Here is a 23,525-nt window from a genome sequence, read left to right on the forward strand (position 1 = left end):
TTCCGGAGAGCTTGGAGACCATTCACATTGCCTTTAACAATAGGGTTGACAGGGAATTTAACCTTCTTTGTGCAATTTTTTTAATTGATGACTAGCGTTGGATCTTTATATTAAAAGATTAAAATATAATAAATACATCGTTCATATAAAATTTATATTAAAAGATTAAAATATAATACATCATTCATATAAAAGCTAATGGAATGGAGTTACAATCTGAAACGTTTAAGGTTCAAAGGTCAAAAGAGAGCAATCAAATTATTAGGTAGTCAAAAAAGGGAGGAATCACAATCCAACAAATGATATCAAATCTCTGGAAGGTCTAGGCCATTCGGAATGGGCTTCTAGTATGTGAGGATGTCATCTTGATCTTTGTTTTCAGTTAGTTGAGAAATAGCATGTATATGCAAGATGGCAAGATCCAAGTGAAAATATATTCCATTATTTGACCAATCATAATGATATCGTTGGGAGGTAGAGTGTTGTTTACTAGACAAAGGAGTTTGTTCACCCACACTGTTAGGGTTGTGGAGGGTGACCTCTCCTAGTGTTGTGATTATGAACTCATTGACATCCACATGGTTGAGAGGCATGTACCATGGTGGAGAAGCATTCTTATTGGGTAGGTTAGGGGAGCATTAGCCTAATGTTCAATTAATGTCTACAAATGAATAATCTCCAAGGCCACCTTATATGCTTGGACTTGAATTCATATCATAACATTAAAACATATAATGACTTTAGCATATATTGAAAAGTGTTTATCTATGGACAAACCAACAAAGAAAGCATTGTAACAATGTTTATCTTTTTCCAAATTGAAAATAGTATCTTCATTCAATTTTTTGCCTCTTTGGAGATGCAAGGTTCAAACAATTTAGGTTGCTTTGGTTGAGCCCGTTATACAATTTTTTTGTTTGTTGTTTAACTTGTAAAAGAAAATAGTTTTCCTTAAATGTGATTAGGCATGAGTTTTTCACACTCTCAAGTTAATGTTGAACACACCTTAGGATTGAGAGAGGGGGGCAAGAGGGCAGCAGAGGGGTCGGTGAATCAGTTCGGACCTTACAATATTTAACCTTGAACTTTATCTTTCCAAAACATTGTCAACTTATCTTTAACTTTATTAGCAACAATGAAAAATAGATCAATGAAACACAATGCATAAGAGAACACCAGATTTACGTGGAAAATCCAAACAAGGAAAAACAAAAATAGATCAATGAAACACAATGCATACGAGAACACTAGATTTACGTGAAAAATCCAAATAGGGAAAAACCACAGTGAGAGTCAACTCACAATATATATGAAATGATTACTGTAAACACCTAAAATTGTCCAGTCTAATTAAATAAATATCTATTTATTTAATTATTTTTAGCCTAATTCTTCTATTAATTAAATAAATCTTTATTTATTTAATTAATTCATTTATCCTCTTCTAGCCTTATTCCTCATTTAAGTAAATACATTTATTTAATTTAAATTATCCTTTTCCTAAATTAAATAAATATCTTATTTATTTAATTGATCCCTACTTCTTCTATTAATTAAATAAATTTTTATTTATTTAATTAATTCATTATCCTTTTCTACCCATGACACATGTCATTCATCTCTTAATTCCTACACTACCTAACCTCTCATTATTTTCTTATTTTCTCTACCTACCTTCTAATCATAGCCGACCATTTATCTTTTACACCTCTCAATCTTATCCCTCCATTTCTTATAGTGTATTCTATATAAGGAGATGCTTCCTTCATTATTAATCCTAATGAAACATCCTAACATTTGAACTTTCATATGTGATCAAGCCTACTTGCAACCACATTTTCATTCTTTGTTGAGCTCTTGTGCACACATAAAATCTGAGAGCAAATATATCAAGCAAGATCAATAGAGATTCAAACTCTATTAGACATGTGATGGTATAATCTTTGTGATTTTATTTGATTTGCATTGTCTTAGGTAATCTTTATATGTTATGGTGGATCTTTGTTGTTGTTAGGCTAGGGTTTTTGTGGTTGAATTCATTTAGTCTTTCAATATTGTTATTCCACTTTCACCATAAACAATTACAAATTTGGTTTAGGCTTACTACCAAGGAAACACAGTGCCACTTAGAAGACTTAAAAGCTAAGATGCACTATCTTAGGGCAACATACACAAGGACTTGTAGGCTAAAGCTCACTGCTTTAGGGCAAGATACAAATATTTGTAGAGTAAAGATTACTTCTCTAAGGTAAGATACAACATCACAACATTTGAATCAACAAGATAAAGTCTTCTCCAAATATGAATCTGCACTTAAACTACTGTCACAAGTAACCAATTCCAACGACAATCACTACCTTTCAAGAACACAAATGAACACTGAGAGGGGGAGTGAATCAGTGTATTTAAAAAAAATTTAATTGTATGTGCTATTACTACTACTACAAATTAATTGAGAACACACACACACAAGAGCACATAACATAAGACTAGATGTATGAGGAAAACCCAATTTGGGAAAAATCCTCGATGAGAATAGTTGTTGGAGTCTACTGCTCCAATCCAGCCTCACAATAAATAACAGTTTACAATATGTTTTAGAGATAACTCAATGATGAAAGAATAGTACCAAATTGGTATTGAGAGGGGGGGGGGGTGAATCAGTACAGACAAAAACACACTCTTAGACCGATTTGTCAACAGACATGGTGCATTGACAAACAAACAGTAACACAGGTCTTAAAACAGAGTACAACCGACAAAAACCCAGAATAACTAAGACAAGCATAAACTGGTTAATACCTATCTTATCATATAGTCTAACACTTCATTTCCATTTCACCCTAATACATGAACAAGTAATCTACCATCAAAGATATACATATGAGCAACTAGATCAACAAGATTCACCGCTTGACAGAAAACAACAAAGCATCACATGAAGAAGACATCACACATGACACACATAATTTTCACATGGAAACCCAACAGGGAAAAACCACGGCGGGGATGAATACCCACAAGCTTGTTTTTGAACTCTTTAGAAGTCTACTCTGTTATGTTGGGAAAAATGGTGTCTCAACCTTGCATTTATGTGAGGTTACTATTTATAGTAAGTTTTCATTTGAGCACGAAATGGTGCGAAACTCTCCTTGAAGCTTCTGGTTGGATAGATAAGCATTTCGGTAAAGTTGCGTCGCAAGGTCACAACTAGTTTTGAAGATATTAAAGTTTTCATCTTGGAGGGGTGCAATAAAATGTTTAAACTTAATTTTGGGGACTTTAGAGGCTCCGAAACGCCCTGAAAAGTGGCCGTAACTGGCGAAGCCTGTTACGAGGTGATAGAGCACTTCGCGAGCTTTCCGGCGCTTCAAACGGTTCGTCAATCGGACACTTGGTTCTCAAGTTATGGCCTCCGGAAGTTTGTACTCCTGAAATAGGAAAAATAATTTGTATCAGATACATAAATGAGCTGTAAAAGGGAGCGACATGTGTTGATGTGTGCTTTAACATGTCATAGAAGGGAGATAAGGTCGGCTACACCTTATTGGGTGGTTTTAGCCCATGGTTTTGTAATACCGTTTGATGGTTTCTTGTATTGTATCTCCTATTTATGAGGTGTGTGAGATAGAGGTTGTGTGTAAGAGTCTTATGGCTATTGAGTTGCCTCTGAATCTCTGATTAGTGCTACTCCTGCGAAGAGCTTGCTCTGCAAGTATTTTGTAATCTGTTTTTGATTGCTGAATAAAATATTGAGCTGCTTTTGGAGGGTGGGGTTTTTCTCCCGAAAGGGTTTTCCTCACGTAAATCATTGTGTTGTGGTATGAATGCTATTATATCTATTTCTATTTTCTGTAACTGTTGTAATGATCTGAAAAAGTTTTGCATTACCCTCCTCTCAAGGTTAGTGTAGGAAGTTGTTTCCGCTACTTAACTTCCTTACAAGTGGTATCAGAGCCTGATCACCTTTGGTTTCAATTGTGGGCAGTTGGGTTTTTTGAACTAATCCAGATTTGAGTGGGAGCTTGTGCAGAAGACACTTTTTGATCTTGTTGCAGGAATTTTCAGATGGCGAGTTCGTCAGGGAGAATAGAGGTGGAGAAATTTAATGGAAGTAATTTTGAGATGTGGAAGCTGAAGATGGAAGATCTGCTAATAGATCGAGATCTTTGGGATGCTGTTGATGCGAATGTCCAAAGACCCTCAGATCCTACTGCAGCAGCTCAGTATGATGTTATGGACCGAAATGCCAAGGGTCTAATCAGACTGTGCCTGGCAGACTCTGTTCTAATCAATGTCCATGAAGAAAACTCTGCAAAGAAGCTATGGACTAAGCTTGGTGAGATGTATCAAGTGAAATCTTTATTAAATCAAATTTTCTTAAGAAAGAAATTGTATTCCTTGAAAATGGAAGAGGGTGGACGAATTGCAGACCACCTAGAAGCATTCAATATGATTGTGGCTCAATTAGTATCCGTCAGTGTTAAGATGGATGAGGAGGAGAAATGTCAGATCTTGCTTTGTTCTTTGCCTGATTCGTGGGATTCTCTTGTTATGGCTATCGGTAGTACTTCTGTTGTTTTGAAATCTGAAGACGTGGTGGGTGCCCTACTCAGTGAAGAGATGCGAAGGAAGGTATCCATCAGTTCAAAGGAAGCCCTAACCGTTCGTGGAAGACCTAAGGAGAAAGGCAAGAAGAATGAGAAGCGCGGCAAGTCCAAATCCAAAGGGAGATCGAAATCTCCTGGAAAGTCCAAAGTCATTTGCTGGAATTGCGGTAAACCGGGTCACATCCGTAAGGACTACAAAGAAGAAAAGAAGAAGAAAAAGAAAAAGTTCGATTCTGATTCTGAGTCCGACAAGGAAGATGGCGATGCATTTATTGCGGCTTTGGCGACTCATGCAGGTAATGATGCCTGGCTAATTGACTCAGGTGCATCTTTTCATATGACTTCCAATAGAGATTGGTTTTCTGAATATGAAGGATTTAATGGAGGTAAGGTGTACTTGGGTGATGATTCACAACTAGACATTGTTGGTCGAGGTCAAGTTAGAATCAGGTTTTCTGATGGTAGAATAAAAAGGATTAATGGTGTGCTGCATATCCCTGGATTAAAATGAAACCTGTTATCTATGAGCAAACTGATAGATGCAGGTGTGCAGGTGGTCTTTTCTGAAGCAAGATGTAAGATGATTAAGGGTGCTATGGTAGTTGCTAGAGGTGTCAGGTTTGGCACTTTGTATAAGCTTGAAGCATACACTGTTGAATGTAATAGCACTTCTGTAAAAAGCAAATTTGCGGATACTTCACTAGAAGATTTGAAGGTTTCACCTTCAGCAGATGGAAATGGTTTTTGGGTACCTAAGGGTGCTCTTTCGTCTGAAGCAAAGTTACCTGCAGAGAAGACTATGCTATGGCACCAGAGACTTGGCCACATTGGAGAAAAGGGTCTAAGGACCTTGAAAAATAAAAATCTTGTTGAAGGTTTGAATGATTGTAATCTTGACTTTGATTTCTGTGAGCATTGCATTTATGGAAAACAAAACTGCGTTCAGTTTTACTCGAGTTCTCATAAAACTTGTGGTGTTTTGGATCTTATCCATTCTGATGTGTTTGGTCCAGTAGATGTCTCTTCGATTGGAAAATCCACATATTATGTTTCATTTATTGATGATTTTAGTAGAAGGACATCGGTTTATTTTCTAAAGAGTAAATCTGAAGTTTTTAGTCGTTTTAAAGAATTTAAAGCAATGGTTGAGTTGCAGACTGGAAAGAAAATAAAATGTTTGAGAACTGATAATGGCGGTGAGTTTTGCTCTAATGATTTTGATAGATTCTGTAAAGACTATGGAATTAACAGGCATAAGACAACTCTGTATTCTCCACAGCAGAATGGAGTTGCAGAAAGAATGAACGGGACACTGATGGAGAAGGCTAGGAGTATGTTGAGTGGTGCTAGTCTCGAACAAAAGTTTTGGGCTGAAGCTGTTGCCACTGCTTGCTACCTGATTAACAGGTCTCCTACATCAGCTCTTGTTGATAAAACGCCTATGGAAGCATGGTCAGGTCACAAGCCTTCATTGAGACATCTTAGAGTTTTTGGTTGCGAGGCATATGCACATGTGCCAAAGGAGAAGCGAACAAAGTTGGAGAACAAGGCTGTGAAATGTATCTTCATCGGGTATAGTTATGGTGTGAAAGGATACATGCTTTGGGACCCTGTTGCACAAAAGGTAATCCACAGTAGAAGTGTTATTTTTAGAGAAATTAAGTCTCCTTCTGTTACACTGCAGCCAGAACAGACTAAAAAGGAAGATGTGATTCAACTTCCTTCTACACCTGAAAGAGTTGAATCAAGACCCCTAGATAGGCAAGAATTTGAGGAGAGCTCGTCTAGCTCTGAATCTTCAGAAGAAGAGGAAGAACCTCCAACTCAGCTTGTTCGAAGGTCTACAAGACATAGACAACCACCTGAAAGGTATTCACCTGATGATTGGAGATGTATTTTTGCTCTGAATACTAGTGTGGATGAACTGAAATCTGTAGAAGAGGCATTAGGTATGAATGATGCAGAATCCTGGAAGATTGCTATGGAGGAAGAAATGGCAGCTTTGAAAAAGAATGATACATGGGATCTTGTACCATTGCCTGAATGACGAAAACCTGTTGGTTGTAAATGGGTGTTCAAGAAAAAGATTGGTTCAGATGGAAGCATTGAGAAGTATAAAGCAAGGTTGGTTGCAAAAGGCTACTCTCAGGTTGAGGGTGTTGATTACGGTGAGATATTTTCTCTTGTTGCAAAAATGACGTCCATTAGATTTTTGCTTTCTATTGCTACTGCTTATGATTTAGAGGTTGAGCAAATGGATGTGAAAATTGCTTTCCTTCATGGTGATTTGGAGGAAGATATTTATATGACACAGCCGGAGCACTATGTGGTGAAAGGCAAAAGTAATTTGGTCTGTAAATTGAAGAAATCTTTGTATGGCCTCAAACAAAGTCCCAGGATGTGGTACCAGAAATTTGATACATATGTGTTGAGTTTGGGATTTGAACGTTCTAAATCAGATCACTGTGTTTATTATAAATCTTATGGTGATCATTTCTTATTCATTGCATTGTATGTTGATGATATGTTATTCATTGGTAAAGGGAAAGGTATGATTTCAGAACTGAAGTCTCAGCTCGCTGCTAAATTTGAAATGAAAGATCTTGGTGCAGCAAAGCACATTCTTGGGATGGAAATTAGAAGAGATAGGGTGAACAGAAAGCTATGGCTAGGCCAGAGTAAGTATGTGAATTCAGTGTTACAGAGGTTCAACATGCAGAATTGTAGACCATTGAGTGTTCCTTTTACAGTTGGAATGAAACTATCTGTTTCAGATTGTCCTACATCCCCATTGGAGATGGAAGACATGAGCAAAGTGCCTTACCAGAGTGCGGTTGGAAGCTTGATGTATGCTATGGTCTGTACTAGACCAGACATTGCCCAAGCAGTGGGAGTACTTTCTAGATATATGTCTAATCTTGGTAGGGTTCATTAGGATGCAGTCAAAAGAGTCTTCAGATATTTGAAGGGTACTTCAGAGTATTCTTTGTGTTATCATGGTAATTCAGTTTGAGACATGAATTCCCTTGATATCCATGGTTATGTGGATTCAGATTGGGTAGGTGATATTGATAGCAGAAGATCCACCAGTGCTTATGTGTTTACTTTGTTTGGTGGTGCAATTAGTTGGATGAGTAAGCGACAGGCTGTGGTTGCTTTATCCACTACTGAAGCAGAGTATATAGCAGCTACTCATGCTTGTAAAGAGGCCATTTGGCTTAAGAGACTGTGTTCGGATATTGGAATAAAACAAAGTACAGTGACAGTTTACTGTGACAGTCAGAGTGCAATTAGCCTAGCTAAGAACTCGACATTTCATGCCCGGACCAAACATATTGATGTTCAGTATCATTTTGTTAGAGATATGGTCGAAGATGGTAGGGTGAAGCTGGTTAAGGTGGACACTTTGATGAATGTTGCAGATGCTTTAACTAAGGCTGTGAGCACAGAGAAGATCAGATGGTGTTCAGAGTCTATGGGCCTTATGGCCCCTAGCAATTGATTCATTGTGTTGACATTCCCTTTCGCTCATGCAAGGTGTTCGACAAGTGGGAGATTTGTTGGGAAAAATGGTGTCTCAACCTTGCATTTATGTGAGGTTACTATTTATAGTAAGTTTTCATTTGAGCACGAAATGGTGCAAAACTCTCCCTGAAGCTTCTGGTTGGCTAGATAAGCATTTCGGTAAAGTTGCGTCGCAAGGTCACAGCTAGTTTTGAAGATATTAAAGTTTTCATCCTGGAGGGGTGCAATAAAATGTTTAAACTTAATTTTGGGGACTTTAGAGGCTCCGAAACGCCCTGAAAAGTGGCCGTAATTGGCAAAGCCTGTTACGAGGTGATAGAGCACTTCGCGAGCTTTCCGGCGCTTCAAACGGTTCGTCAATCGGACACCCGGTTCTCAAGTTATGGCCTCCGGAAGTTTGTACTCCTGAAATAGGAAAAATAATTTGTATCGGATACATAAATGAGCTGTAAAAGGGAGCGACACGTGTTGATGTGTGCTTTAACATGTCATAGAAGGGAGATAAGGTCGGCTACACCTTATTGGGTGGTTTTAGCCCATGGTTTTGTAATACCGTTTGATGGTTTCTTGTATTGTATCTCCTATTTATGAGGTGTGTGAGATAGAGGTTGTGTGTAAGAGTCCTATGGCTATTGAGTTGCCTCTGAATCTCTGATTAGTGATACTCCTGCGAAGAGCTTGCTCTGCGAGTATTTTGTAATCTGTTTTTGATTGCTGAATAAAATATTGAGCTGCTTTTGGAGGGTGGGGTTTTTCTCCCGAAAGGGTTTTCCCCACGTAAATCATTGTGTTGTGGTATGAATGCTATTATATCTATTTCTATTTTCTGTAACTGTTGTAATGATCTGAAAAAGTTTTGCATTACTCTCCTCTCAAGGTTAGTGTAGGAAGTTGTTTCCGCTACTTAACTTCCTTACATGTTAGGAGCCTCGTCCGGTTAAAGACTGATACAATAGGTTATGTTAGGAACCGATCCTGTTAGGGATCACCCGGTTAAGGGATGGCAAGAACACCCAGTTAAAGGTTAAACCCTGTTAAAGGTTACCTTGTTAGAGGATTTCAAGAACTCAATTGTTTTGAGTCACCCTATTAAAGGATTTGCAACAAGCCGGTTAAAGCTACCCTGTAAAGGGATTTTCCAACCATTGAGGTGGTTAGAGATCAATAGGTATTACAATGATCTGGTAACTTCACTCAATGCCAATGCAGACCCGCTTAAGCTCATCTTCACCTTCTGCACTTACACTCTGCAAGTATCACTCCTCTCCTTTTGGTCTAGCAAGAATCACGTATCCCTTCTCTTGGATACACACACACAACTTTTGCCAACAACCTCAGAAAGAATCACAACATCGACCTTATAGGAAAACAGATAGGTCGGTAGCATAAACCCTAAACCCTAAAACCTGTTATGTTAAGGAATTCAAACGGTTCAATCCTGACCGTTGAGCACACTGCATTAAAAGCAACAGTCTTGATCCAATCTCCATCGTCCATTTTCCACCGATTTCATAGCGGCTGATAACCCATCATATTTTATCACCGTTTATAGACTTCGCACATTTCCGAGGTAGATAGGAACAATCTCCTTCATGCAAGATCCTTCACGCGCACAAGGCTTATGTGGCAACATGATCTGTTCTTTGTTACCATGCTAACTCATCACACAAAGTCACTGGTTGAGCCACACAGGTTTGAAGCACTTCAACCGGAAACCCTGAAGTTGAGACTACCAATCGATAGTCATACAACGCTTCCATGTGCCAGTTCCCATAACCATATGCTGGTTCACCTTGAACAAACACACCGCTTCACTTTGGCACAAATGTTGGTTCACAGTGTTATACTAGTTCTCACATATACCGGTTCTCACCTCTTCAACATATTGACATCAATGACAACATACAATGTCGTTATGTCCTCATACCAGTTCACATAAGCCAACACAGTTTACAATATGTTTTAGGGCACCAACCCAAGGAGCACCAACTCAAGGAGAACCAACCCCTAGTTTTATGAGCATCAATGACAACATACAATGTCGTTATGTCCTCATACCGGTTCACATAAGCCAACACAATTTACAATATGTTTTAGGGCACCAACCCAAGGAGCACCAACTCAAGGAGGAACCAACCCCTAGTTTTATGAGCACCTATTCAAAGGAGCACCTACCCCTGCTCTGAGCACCCACTCAGAGAAATTACAATAAGATTCAGGTTTACAATGATAAAGCTAGGTTACAAATGAATTTTGTAACACTACAAAATTCTCATATCTTGAGAATGACTCTCTTTGATTCTGAGGATTACACCCTATTAGTTCTCTACTAACAGTTCTATGTTCTTCTTCTCTATTCTATACTCTTTTGTCTTCTTTACTTTGCGTCAACTTCACCTATCTCAGACTACTCTCTATCCTCAATCTTTTGTTGCTACAACAACCCTCACTACTATGTTTCTACAACTACTCACACTCTAACACACTTTGTCTATATCATTCTGCGGTGCACTTCACTTCAGCACATAACATCTCTCTCACTATCAACTTCAAGAGATGTCATTAGTTTCACTAATGTCTCTTTCTCATCTACTCCCAATGAATCATATCAGATTACTCTGCCCACTGTCAACTCTCTTTTTCAACAAGATCTTATTCTCTGTCTGTAGAATGATTTCGGATTGAATGCATACATTAAATGAATTTCATCTGTCTTTAGGTTGATCAGTACATAGATTACTAAACTTAGTAATCTCAACCTGCTCTTTAAGGATGCGGTCTGTAGTAGATTGGATTTCCCTCCTTGAATCGACCACCTACATTGAATGACCCTACTTTGCTTTCTTCTTTTTGGTCTATGTATTGCTTACCTTCTGCATAAGGTGTTAGGATAACCAGTGAACAACTGAGAGGGGGGGGGGGCATGAATCAGTTGTTAACATATTATGAGAATTAAAGCATTGAAAACCTTATACTAGAATAATTGATAAAGCATTAAAGCATAATTGAAAACCAGAGAATCAGTACCATGCAACCATATCACATAACAACATGATTTGTACATGGAAACCCCGGTAAAGGGAAAAACCGTGGTGGGAAACCCTACCCACAGTCAAATGATACTTTCACAACAAGTACATGATTACAATAGGGGCCTACACATGCAAGAAGGCACACTACCTAGAGCGCACTGCTCATCACAATGGAGTCTCGCTGACTACAGAGATGTCAACCACCTCAAAATATTTGGACAACAATCTAGAGAGAAGAACTATCGGTGATAGCATCAAACATGCCAGATTACAGTTCTGATTAAGCTCAATACTGGAGGTCTAAAACCTCTTACATAAACTCAACTCGTTCACCTATGATCGACCAAATCCTCTACACAAACGATTATTACATTATTTGCTCCTTGCCATGATCTACAATGAAATCTTACATATATTTATACCAACTCGAGACCTAACCAATTAGGTCGGCCACCCAAATGATAATTTAATAGATCCATTACATAATCTTGAAATAAAATCATAACACATGTCAGCCTAAGGCCAAACAAACATCATCCAATCAATAAAATATCTCGTAAGCGCATCCGAGGATCCACCAACACATTACATGAAAATCGGTCCATAACCTAGATAGCACCGAACCTAAATCAGATCCACACACGCCAAAGCAATGACACCAATCAGTTGAGGCACAAACACAATCACCATCAACATCTTGAATCCTTTCTAGAAGTTGCACCAACACCACTTATGCATAACATCAAAGATCTTTAATAAAGCTCTGTCGGTGAAACCCTTACCAAACCAATAGAGAAAGGTTACTAGAACATAAGATAGTATCCGATCAATAAGTCAATACCAATTGACTGAAACATACTTCATAAGCATATGAACCATCCATACAAACTTATTCCATCATCCAGATCATACCAGTGACAATCAACTGATAATCTTCCCAATCCAATCCTTCTACCAGAAGCCGGTAAATAACTATAACAACAAGTGTTGACATCAATGCAACACATAATCAATTCCATCATATGGCCAACAATCTCCCCCTTTGGCATTGATGGCAACACTAGATGTGAAAAACATCCAAGTGCCAAGAAGTGCCAAACAAGCCTCCCCCAATGGAAGATTGCCAACAATCTCCCATAAAATGATATAGAAATGAAGCTTTGAACAAAATTTGAATCAAAAGACCAAATACCGCCAAACTCCCCCTAAGGAGTGCAATGAGTCTGAAAAATAAATAGCAATGGTTTTTCACATATATTCCTCCCCCTTTGACAACAATGCCAAAGAATCAAACAAAATTAATAACTCTAAATCTCAAGGCTGACTACTCCCTCTGAGTAGTAGCATTATTTCATCATTCTAGAGAAAAAGATAGCTCTAATAATGCATAGTGATTCCTGGGACAAAGGTTTAATGAAGATGTCTGCTATCTCTTTCTTTAGTGTTCACATAAACCAATCTGACTTCTTCTGCTTCCACCTTTTCCTTCAAAAAGTTATACTTGATGGATATGTGCTTAGTCTTGGAGTGAAATACTAGATTCTTTGATATGTAAATAGTTGTAGAGTTATCACAATGGATAACAACCAAATCATTACAACTCACTTGTATATCCTTCAACATCTACTTCATCCATAACACTTGAGTACAATTGGTTGCAGCTACAACATATCCAGCTTCAATTGTAGATAAGGAAATGCATGACTGCTTCTTGTTGATCCATGAAACCAACTTCTTCCCAAGGAATAATGCTCCACCGGATATGCTCTTCTGGTCATCAACATCACTTCCCCAATCTCATCTGTATATGCACATAAAGTAAAGTCATCATCTTTAGGGTACCATAAACCATATTTAGTTGTTCCTTGCAAATACCGAAATATCCTTTTTATTGCACTTTCATGATTTTCTCTTGGATTACTTTGAAATCTTGATACAATACTGACCGCATTCATTATATCTGGTCTAGGCTGAGTTAAATATAGCAAACCACCAATCATCAAGAAATAGGTTGCAATAAGCGAGAAATAGTCTAACGCTTCAATTCTAGCTACCAGTGCAAAAGTTTCACCATAATCAATTCCTTCCTTCAGAGAATATCCTTTGCAAACCAATCTAGCCTTGTTTCTTACAACTTTTCCATCCTCATTTAGTTTGTTTCTAAAAACCCATTTAGTTCCAATAACATTCTTATTTTTAGGTTGGGGAACCAAAGTCCAAGTATTGTTCTTTTCTATCTGATCTAATTCATCTTCCATAGCTTTCATCCAACATTCATCTTTACAAGCTTCAATTACTGATGCTGGTTCAATCTAAGAAATGAAATATACCTCTTGATTTTCCAATCTTCTCCTTGTCATAACTCCCTTGTTTTTGTCTCCAATGATCTAATTTTCAGAATGATTTAGCCTTACATACCTTGGTGTTTTCTGATTTTCAGGTTCTTTGTGCTGCTCTGTAGTTACAGTTGAGTTTTCTGATGATGCTGGGGTAACTGGTTCAGTATTTTGTTCTGGTACAAGCACTACCAGATCAGTTATGATCTTTCCACTATCGGTTCACTGCCATAAGATTTAGCTTGGTCTTTGTACTGCTCATCCACTTTCACATTAGCGCTCTACACAATTCTCTGTAATCTTTTATTATAACATCTATATGTTTTTCTTTTAATTGTATAACCAAGTGTAGCGTCCTAAAATTGTGACACTTGCAATTTCGACTGCATTTCGGTCTTCACGATGGCGACGCAACACGCAACCTGAATGGAGACCCTGAAACTTGCTCACGACACTGAAAACTGCATTTTTCAAGTACCCTGGCCTGAACCTCCCTGCACCCTGATGTCCCGGGAGGTGGGACCAGAGCGCCCAGCACCCTGGTCCCCAGGACCATGGCGCCCAGCGCCCTGGTCCCTGGGTCCTATTTTGGGCCCGGTCTCCTAAGGGGCTCGGGTCTTTTTGTTTGCAATTTGGAAATTACATTTCCTGGTCGGCCTAAGGTCGGGAAAATCAGTCTATCAGCCCTAAATGACAAGTATATAAACTACATTTTTCTCTCTCATTTGGCATGAAGAGGATATGTGTACAAAGCGTGGAAATTATACTCAAGCATTCAAGCATTCAAGCATTCTTTCAAGCAATTGATCATTTCAAGTCTCCATTCAAGGCTAAGTGTTGCATTCAAGCCAAGGATTCAACCATTGAAGAGGAGATCACATACTACATGCTACAACATACAACATACAACATCTATACCTTCGCACATAAGGATACAAACATCCTTAGAACAAGGTATTAGTACTTGTTTTATAGTCATTTACATTTACAGCTCTTGCTCATTTCTTGGTTAATTCCAAAACCGGGGTTTGACCTAAAGGCAAACCCCTAATCCCTAACCCCCCAATCGTCTTCGCTTTTCTGTGTGTAGGTTGCAGGTACGCGGCTGAAATTGAAGATCTGGAATCCTTGTGCAAAGACGAACAGATCCCCCTTCGTTTCGTGGATTTTTCGGAGGACCGTGGCGCCGGGCGCCATCGTCCCGACAACTTTTGCTCAAATTTGCAGGACAGCGCCGTATCGACATTCTACTGCTAATTCCAGGTCCGCAGCTTCATCCTATAACCCGAACTCAGTTTATAAGCGAATCTTTATGACTTTCTATGTATTCTTGGCTTAATTTCCTTAACAACATTCTTTACAAAAGAGGGTAGCCTTGCTTTCCTAACCCTTGAAATTCATTTAGCATCCAATCTTACATTGTGTGGGATTGGATCTTATGAGTTTCAACCCCTCTTTTGAATGTAAAGTCTCTCCCCTAAGTGAAAACCATCGAATCCTAGCAAACCTCCCTTCTCTCTCCTCGGAGTTGGAAGAGGGGAGAACAACTAGGGTTTGATCGCGATTTTCCACTTTACATTTTGGTGAACCCGACGTGAACATCCTTTCTGATTTTTCATGCTTAGATCTGAAAAAATTGATTACATTTCCATGTTTGATCTTTTGCAAAATTTTAGAGGTGATTGCATAAAAACCCTAAATTTTCTTTTTAGTAATTAAGCTTGTGAAATGTCTAAATGTTAATGCCTGTTTCAGATCTGCCCTTCTATTACAAATTTTCAATTCATATTTGTGCTTTAATTCTGAAAATTAAGTGGTTAAATGTCAAAACCCTAATTTTTGAAACCCTCTTAATTCAACCTTTGTCCGACAATTTGACCAATCAAAACATCTCCAAATCAGCGGTAACTTTGGATTCTGCAATAAAATCACAATATCCTTCATCCCTGAAAATTTGGAAAAAAGTTGCGAGGACCGTGTTGCACTCCGAGCGCCATCGTCCCCAACATTTTTTCCAAAATTTCGGGAGCGAGATCTTGCTGTATTTTCCTGCTAAAATCCATAATTTTGGCTGATTTTGTCAATTATAACACTTTTAAAATTACAGTCAAAGTTGGTCTTGCGATTGCTTGGTCTAAGGCTTCTAATCATTCAAAAATCATTGAAATTAAAATTTTGTGTCAAAATTGCGTTTTTATTATCATAAATCTGAAAAGTGTGTTATCATTCATTAAAAATTTCAGTGCTTTATTCAAATTCTTGTATTTTGTGACTTTTGAAATTAAGTGCTTAATTACAACAACTTTGATTTCCGCTTTCAAAATTGAATTTTGCATGAAATTGAGTCAATTTTCAAATTTCAAAATTTGCATTGCTCTTGACATTCCCTCTAAAATCATAAAATTCAAAATTTCAGTTTCCCTCTCTTTTTCAAAATTCAAATTTTGCATTTTTCGACAATCTTGATAGGGTTCAATTTTGAATTTGCAACTTTAATTTGGCCTATCTACAGATCGTAAAATCACTCAATTTTTTCGGATTAGCTCTAAAATCATCATACCTTTCATCCCTGCAAATTTCGAAAAAAGTTGCAAGGACCGTGTTGCACTCCGGGCGCCACGGTCCCGGACATTTTTTCAAAATTTCGGGAGACTGTTGTGATTGCATTTAACAGCTTAAATCCAGAAGATTGGCTGATTTTACTGAAAATTGCTACCTCTAAATTCAAAATCTTCTCCCTCTTTCTAGTGCATGAGTTTTACAACAATAAGCCCTACTTACACTATTCCCGTTAGACGAAGCCGTAGAATTAAGTCTTTCCGAGGTTTAACTACTGAGGAGATGGAACCTAATTTGAATAGCCTTTTTAATGAGGACATGGGTAATTCCTCTAATCCTCCTAATGATGAAGAAGCTCTCCATGAGGTTTCTGTAGAACAACTTTCGAAATTGGATAACCAATTTGACGATTTTCGACAATGGATGTCTCAAGAATACCCTGATAGTCAAGCTCTTCCTTTAATTGAGGGTCTAAAACGTATGCTTCAAAGTGATAAGAATGGAATTGATATTTTGCGTGGTATTGCACACATTGTGGATTCAAATGTGATGCCTATGAATAGTTGTGCCGAAACCTTAGGTTATACACAACCTCCTACCCAAGACAATCATTCTATTCCTTTGACGACTCCTATTGCTAGTATACCTACTTTTACATCAAACATAATGACTACTTCAACACAAGACATTCCTCCTATGATCACCAGTCATGGGGGCAACCCTTCTTCTTCAATTAACCCTCTTCCTTCATTCAATCCGACTTCTTCATTCATTCCTCCAATGAGTGTTCCTATTACATCTTCACAAATGAACATGACGCAAGGGGGCAATTCATTTAACCATTCCATTCCTCCTTGTAGTGTTCCTCTTGTCCAATCATCTCCTATGACTAATTATCATAGAGTCCCACCACCTTACTCTTTACCTTCTTTCAATAACATAACACCTCCATCTCAATCTAACACATCCAATATGAATTCTTCGACTGAAGCGACCATTAACAATCTAGCACAAACTGTCTCTTCTTTACAGCAACAAATTGCCTCTATGAATCAATCTAAGTTCAGTGTGCCCACATTTGACGTTGCGAGCCCACTTTCTCTTGACATTGTTCGAGCTATCCCTCCTAAACATGTTGAAATCCCGCATTTGGAGCTTTATAATGGTAAAGGAGATCCTCTAACACATGTTAAGACTTTTCAAACAATTTGTACTGATTTTGCTTATGACCAAAGGTTGCTTGCAAAACTGTTTACTAGAACATTAAGAGACAAAGCCCTACAATGGTATTGCTCGTTGCCTTCTTATTCTATTACTTCTTTTGAACAACTTGCAAATGCTTTCATTCAACAATTTCAAAACAATATAAGTCCTAAAGTTACTTTGATTGATTTAATGCATTGTAAACAAGGTGTTAAAGAAAAAGTGACTGATTTCATTGGTAGATATAAGCAGTTGTATGCTCAAATTTCTTTTCCAGTGCCTGACAATGATATTCAAAGAATCTTTATTTCTAATTTACAAAAAGATATTCGAGACAAACTTCTGTTTTCTGAGTTTACTTCTTTCCAACAGTTGTGTGCAACTCTTCACAATTATCAACTGACTGTGAGTCAAATGGAACAATCACATCCTATGGCTCCAAGTGATAAGGGTGATAGCAGTCAACAACCATTTGGGAAGTTTAAACCGAACAGAGATTCCATCAAATTCAATGAAAACATCATCAACAACAATGTGAATGCAGCATCAGGTGTGCCTCCTATTTCTAAATTTTTCAAGAGAGAAAGAAAGTATACTCCTTTGAATGAATCATTGCATAGTATTATGAATAAGTTATTGGAACAAAATGTGCTTACTCTTCCTCCTATAAGACAAATTGATCCTGCAAAGATTACTTCACCTTATTTTGATAACAAAGCCTTTTGTCAATTTCATCGTCAGCCTGGTCACGATACTGAAAAATGTTTTTCTTTAAAGGGTAAAATTTAGGATTTGATTGATAATAATACTATTTCTGTTTCTGGAGTGAATGATAAAGGCAACACATCTGTAGCTCCTCCTAACCAAAATCTTCAGATTTTCACTGATCCATTGCCTTCTCATACCTCTAATGCGATTGAGGCTAATGATTCCTCTCTCTCATCTAATGGTCTTGTGTCTATGACCCCGAATGTGATTAACTTTGTAGAGCAGCAAGAAATCCCTGAAGAACCTTCCATCACATTTGATTCCAGTGAAACCATTAGGGCACCTGATGGTCCTTTATACATAGTTGCAAAAGTCAAGAATACACCTTGCTGTGGAGTGCTTATTGATCCTTCGTGCATGGTTAATGTTATTACTGAGGAATTTCTTTTTACTTTGCAATTGAATCAAGTGATCTATGACAAAATAGATGTGATTATGAAATTATTTGATGCATTTTCTTCTCCCGCAATTGGTTCTATTACATTGCCTATTGAGGTTCATAACAAATCCCTTGATGTGAACTTTGCTATTATTCCATCTTCCGAACAATTTCGTGTGAAGCTTGGCTATCCTTGGCTATCTTCCATGAAAGCTATTGCTTCTCCTATTCACAAGTGTTTGAAATTTCCCCATAACGGTGAAGTCGTTACTGTCAATCATAGTCTCTTTAAACCAGCTGAAAGAACTTCTAGTGTTCCTATAGATTACTTTTGGCCTAAACAATTCCAATCTCTTCCTCCGCGAAGTGATCATCTTTTCAAATCTTATCAAAAGTGGAAAACAGATATGATCCTATCTCTAAGTGAACCTAGAACACCTAAACTTGACATTCCTATCATTCTTGAGAAGGAAGTTCTTCCTTTGAAAGATAAAACTAATGTCTTTCCTCAAGAAGATTCCCAACCCATCCCTATGGATGTGACTATGTCTATGCCTAATAAACTTCCTAAGAGTAGACCTATACCTCCTCGTCATGATGGACTTGGTCTTCTCCCTAAACCAAAAATTCCTCCTTTGTATGGAGCAGTTCCTCCTTCTTTTTATAAAGAGAAGAGACCTTCTTCTTCTCCTATTATCCAGCCTAAGAGACCACAACCTAAACACCCAAGTGCTAAGGATGAGAACATTCCTCCTCCTCAATCTTCTCCACTTCCTACCAAGACTAGACGAAATCGTTCTGCACGTGAACGCCGACGAAAGCGTCATCTTAGAGCTCAGGCAGCTGCTTCTCAAACTTTGCAATCTCCAAAAACACCTTCAACAAGCATTATTCCATTTTCTCCTCAGCCGGACATTGAGCCTAAATCTCCTAAACATAAGATGCATGATGATCTTGATCCTGTGCGAGTTAAAGATCCTATTTTTATAAATCTTGATGACGATATAGGTGAAAATGTTACTCCTCTTGCTTCTGATAGTGAATATGAACTTGTTGATGTTGATAACCATTTATCTAATGAATTTTCTAAAGCACTTATCCTAGCCCCTAGACAAGAACAATGTGGCTCGGAACATGAACATAGCCCTTGTTTGGATCTTGTGATAGCTCCATCTGCTGTGTTGGATGTTCCTCCTCTAGCGTGTTCCCTGCCTTCCCGAAACATTGATCAACAAGATCGGGGGGTAGATGACGTGCTAGACTAGTTACATTAGCATAGCAGATTCTCTCCCCCTCTTTTTTGTTACTTCTTCTATATGTTATTCTCATTCTTCTATTTGTTGTCCTTGGTGTTGTCTACTTGAGGACGATGCAAAGCATTGAGATCTCTCGATCTCTCTCATGTTGACTCAAAAGACACATGTGTTCCCTTCTTCTAGGTGACCTTCCTTGATTGGGGAATGAAGAACAATTATGCATACATACATATGATATATATACATGACTTATCATACAACATACTGACCCCGAGGAAAGCAAAGTCACCTCGTGCTTTGTGTTTGGTGTCTATTATCCTTAGGTTTATCTCACACTTGGGGGCTAAATCCTTGCGATAACGTGCTCCTTTCTCATTTCTTATATGTATCACTACGTTAAAACAATCACCCCCGGTGAGGCGTGTGCGATCGCTTTAACATAGGGGGGCATACATCCCATTCATATCTTTTCAAGATACTTGAAAATTTCTTGGTAAATTTAACCTTGCCTTGAAAATTTTTGATATCTTTCTTGCATGACTCATAGTGAGGGAGCCTTACTACTGACAGTCATGGTTCTTCCTCGTGATCTTCCCTTTTACTTTGTCAATCGAAGTCGTAAGATCCTTAGTCCACTGGGGGCTTGGTGTATCTTGCCTCCTTGACGTGGTGAAAGTCTTTCAATGTTGTTTCCTTGTACTTTACCGGAAGTATGAGCATACATACTCCCGCTAAAGTGGGGGTTAAATGTAGCGTCCTAAAATTGTGACACTTGCAATTTCAACTGCATTTCAGTCTTCACGGTGGCGACGCAACACACAACCTGAATGGAGACCCTGAAACTTGCTCACGACACTGAAAACTGCATTTTTCAAGTACCCTGGCCTGAACCTCCTTGCACCCTGATGTCCTGGGAGGTGGGACCAGAGCGCCCAGCGCCCTGGTCCCTCAGGACCAGGGCGCCCAGCGCCCTGGTCCCTGGGTCCTATTTTGGGCCCAGTCTCCTAAGGGGCTCGGGTCTTTTTGTTTGCAATTTGGAAATTACATTTCCTGGTCGGCCTAAGGTCGGGAAAATCAGTCTATCAGCCCTAAATGACAAGTATATAAACTACATTTTTCTCTCTCATTTGGCATGAAGAGGATATGTGTACAAAGCGTGGAAATTATACTCAAGCATTCAAGCATTCAAGCATTCTTTCAAGCAATTGATCATTTCAAGTCTCCATTCAAGGCTAAGTGTTGCATTCAAGTCAAGGATTCAACCATTGAAGAGGAGATCACATACTACATGCTACAACATACAACATACAACATCTATACCTTCGCACATAAGGATACAAACATCCTTAGAACAAGGTATTAGTACTTGTTTTATAGTCATTTACATTTACAGCTCTTGCTCATTTCTTGGTTAATTCCAAAACCGGGGTTTGACCTAAAGGCAAACCCCTAATCCCTAACCCCCCAATCGTCTTCGCTTTTCTGTGTGTAGGTTGCAGGTATGCGACTGAAATTGAAGATCTGGAATCCTTGTGTAGAGACAAACAGATCCCCCTTCGTTTCGTGGATTTTTCGGAGGACCGTGGCGCCGGGCGCCATCGTCCCGACAACTTTTGCTCAAATTTGCAGGACAGTGCCGTATCGACATTCTACTGCTAATTCCAGGTCCGCAGCTTCATCCTATAACCCGAACTCAGTTTATAAGCGAATCTTTATGACTTTCTATGTATTCTTAGCTTAATTTCCTTAACAACATTCTTTACAAAAGAGGGTAGCCTTGCTTTCCTAACCCTTGAAATTCATTTAGCATCCAATCTTACATTGTGTGGGATTGGATCTTATGAGTTTCAACCCCTCTTTTGAATGTAAAGTCTCTCCCCTAAGTGAAAACCATCGAATCCTAGCAAACCTCCCTTCTCTCTCCTCGGAGTTGGAAGAGGGGAGAACAACTAGGGTTCGATTGCGATTTTCTGCTTTACACCAAGAAATATTCCTTCATCACATCTAGGTTCAAACTTTCCAATGGAATCATCTCTTTTGATATAACACTTACTCCCAAAGATTCTAAAATACTTAAGAGTAGGAGAATGACCAAACCGTAATTCATAAGGTGTCTTACCTGTATCTCCTTTGATATGAACTCTGTTGAATGTATAAATCATTGTACTTACTGCTTCTCTCTGGTAGATATAGCTAGGATTGAAGCTATAAGATTATTTCTTGCCTATGTTGCCCATAAAAACTACAAGGTTTATTAGATGGATGTTAAGTGTGCATTTTTGAATGGGGATCTTGATGAGGAATTTTATATTGAGCAACCTGATGGTTTTTCACTATCAGATGATACAAACATGGTTTGCATGTTAAGAAAAGCTTTATATGGATTGAAACAAGCACCTAGAGTTTGGTATGCAAGGTTCAATAAATATTTTTTGAAGCTTGGTTTTACTAAGGGTAATGCTGACAATAATTTATATTATAAGATCACTGATGATGATATACTGATTATTAAAATATTTGTTGATGACATTATTTTTGGAGGTGAAGATAAGTTGTGCATGAAATTTTCTAAAAATATGGAGAAAGAATTTGAAATGTCTATGATTGGGGAAATGATTTTTTTCTTAGGTTTACAGATTACTTAGACTGACAAAGGTATTTTCATCTGTCAAACTAAGTATGCTAGGGAATTGTTGAAGAAATTTAGAATGGGAGTTCTAAACCAGTAAGTACTCCTATGATTACAAATGAGAAATTGATAGGGAAATATGTTTCTGCACCGGTAAATCCTACAAGACACAAATCTATGATTGGATCTCTGCTTTATTTGACTCAGACTAGACTTGACATAATGAATGTTGTTTGTATTACATCTAGATTTCAGAGTGATCTTATAGAAAATCATGAGAGTGCAATGAAAATGATTTTTCGATACTTGCAAGGTACATCAGAATATGGTTTGTGGTACCCTAAGGATGATGACTTTACTTTATGTGCATATACAAATGTTGATTGGGTTGGTGATGTTGATGATTGAAAAAGTACTTCCGATGGAGCTTTCTTTCTTGGAAAGAAGTTGGTTTCATGGATCAACAAGAAACAATCATGTACTTCTTTATCTACTATTGAAGTTGAGTATGTTGTTGCTGATACTAATTGTACATAGGTTTTATGGATGAAGCAAATGTTGAAGGATATCAAAAGCATTGGAGTGATAGTTATTCAGTGTGATAACTCTGTTGCTATTGACATATCAAAGAATCTTGTATTTCACTCTAAGACAAAGCACATATCAATCAAGTATAACTTTTTGAAGGAGAGGGTGGAAGAAAATGAAGTTAGATTGGTTTATGTGAACACAAAAGAGTAGATTGTAGATATTTTCACTAAATCTTTGCCTAAAGAACCATTTGAGTATCTGAGAGACAGGTTAGGGGTTTATGCTCCTCCGACAGAGAACTGATTGATGTTTTTTGGCATCAGTCTGGTATGCATTATTAGAGATATTTTTCATTTTGACACTGATGTGGGGATGCTACTGCTCAGGGGGAGTATTAAGCTTTGTGATTCAGTAGTTTATGTTTTTTCTTTGATATTTTTGTCAGATTTTTGGCATTGATGTCAAAGGGGAAGAGATATTGATGTGAAAAAGAAAAACTTAAGGAGTTGTATACATTAGGGGGAGGTATATGTGTAATTCAAAGCTTTACAGAGATATCATTCACTAGGGGTGATTGGTCTTTATTTCAAAACTTCATTTCTATATCTTTGAGTGGGAGATTCTTGGTTGTCTTCCATTGGGGGAGACTTGTTTGACATTTCTTGTTACTTAGATGTTTTTCACATCTAGTGTTGCC

The sequence above is a fragment of the Cryptomeria japonica genome, chromosome 1 (assembly GCF_030272615.1).
Source record: "Cryptomeria japonica chromosome 1, Sugi_1.0, whole genome shotgun sequence".
Classification (NCBI taxonomy): Eukaryota; Viridiplantae; Streptophyta; class Pinopsida; order Cupressales; family Cupressaceae; genus Cryptomeria; species Cryptomeria japonica.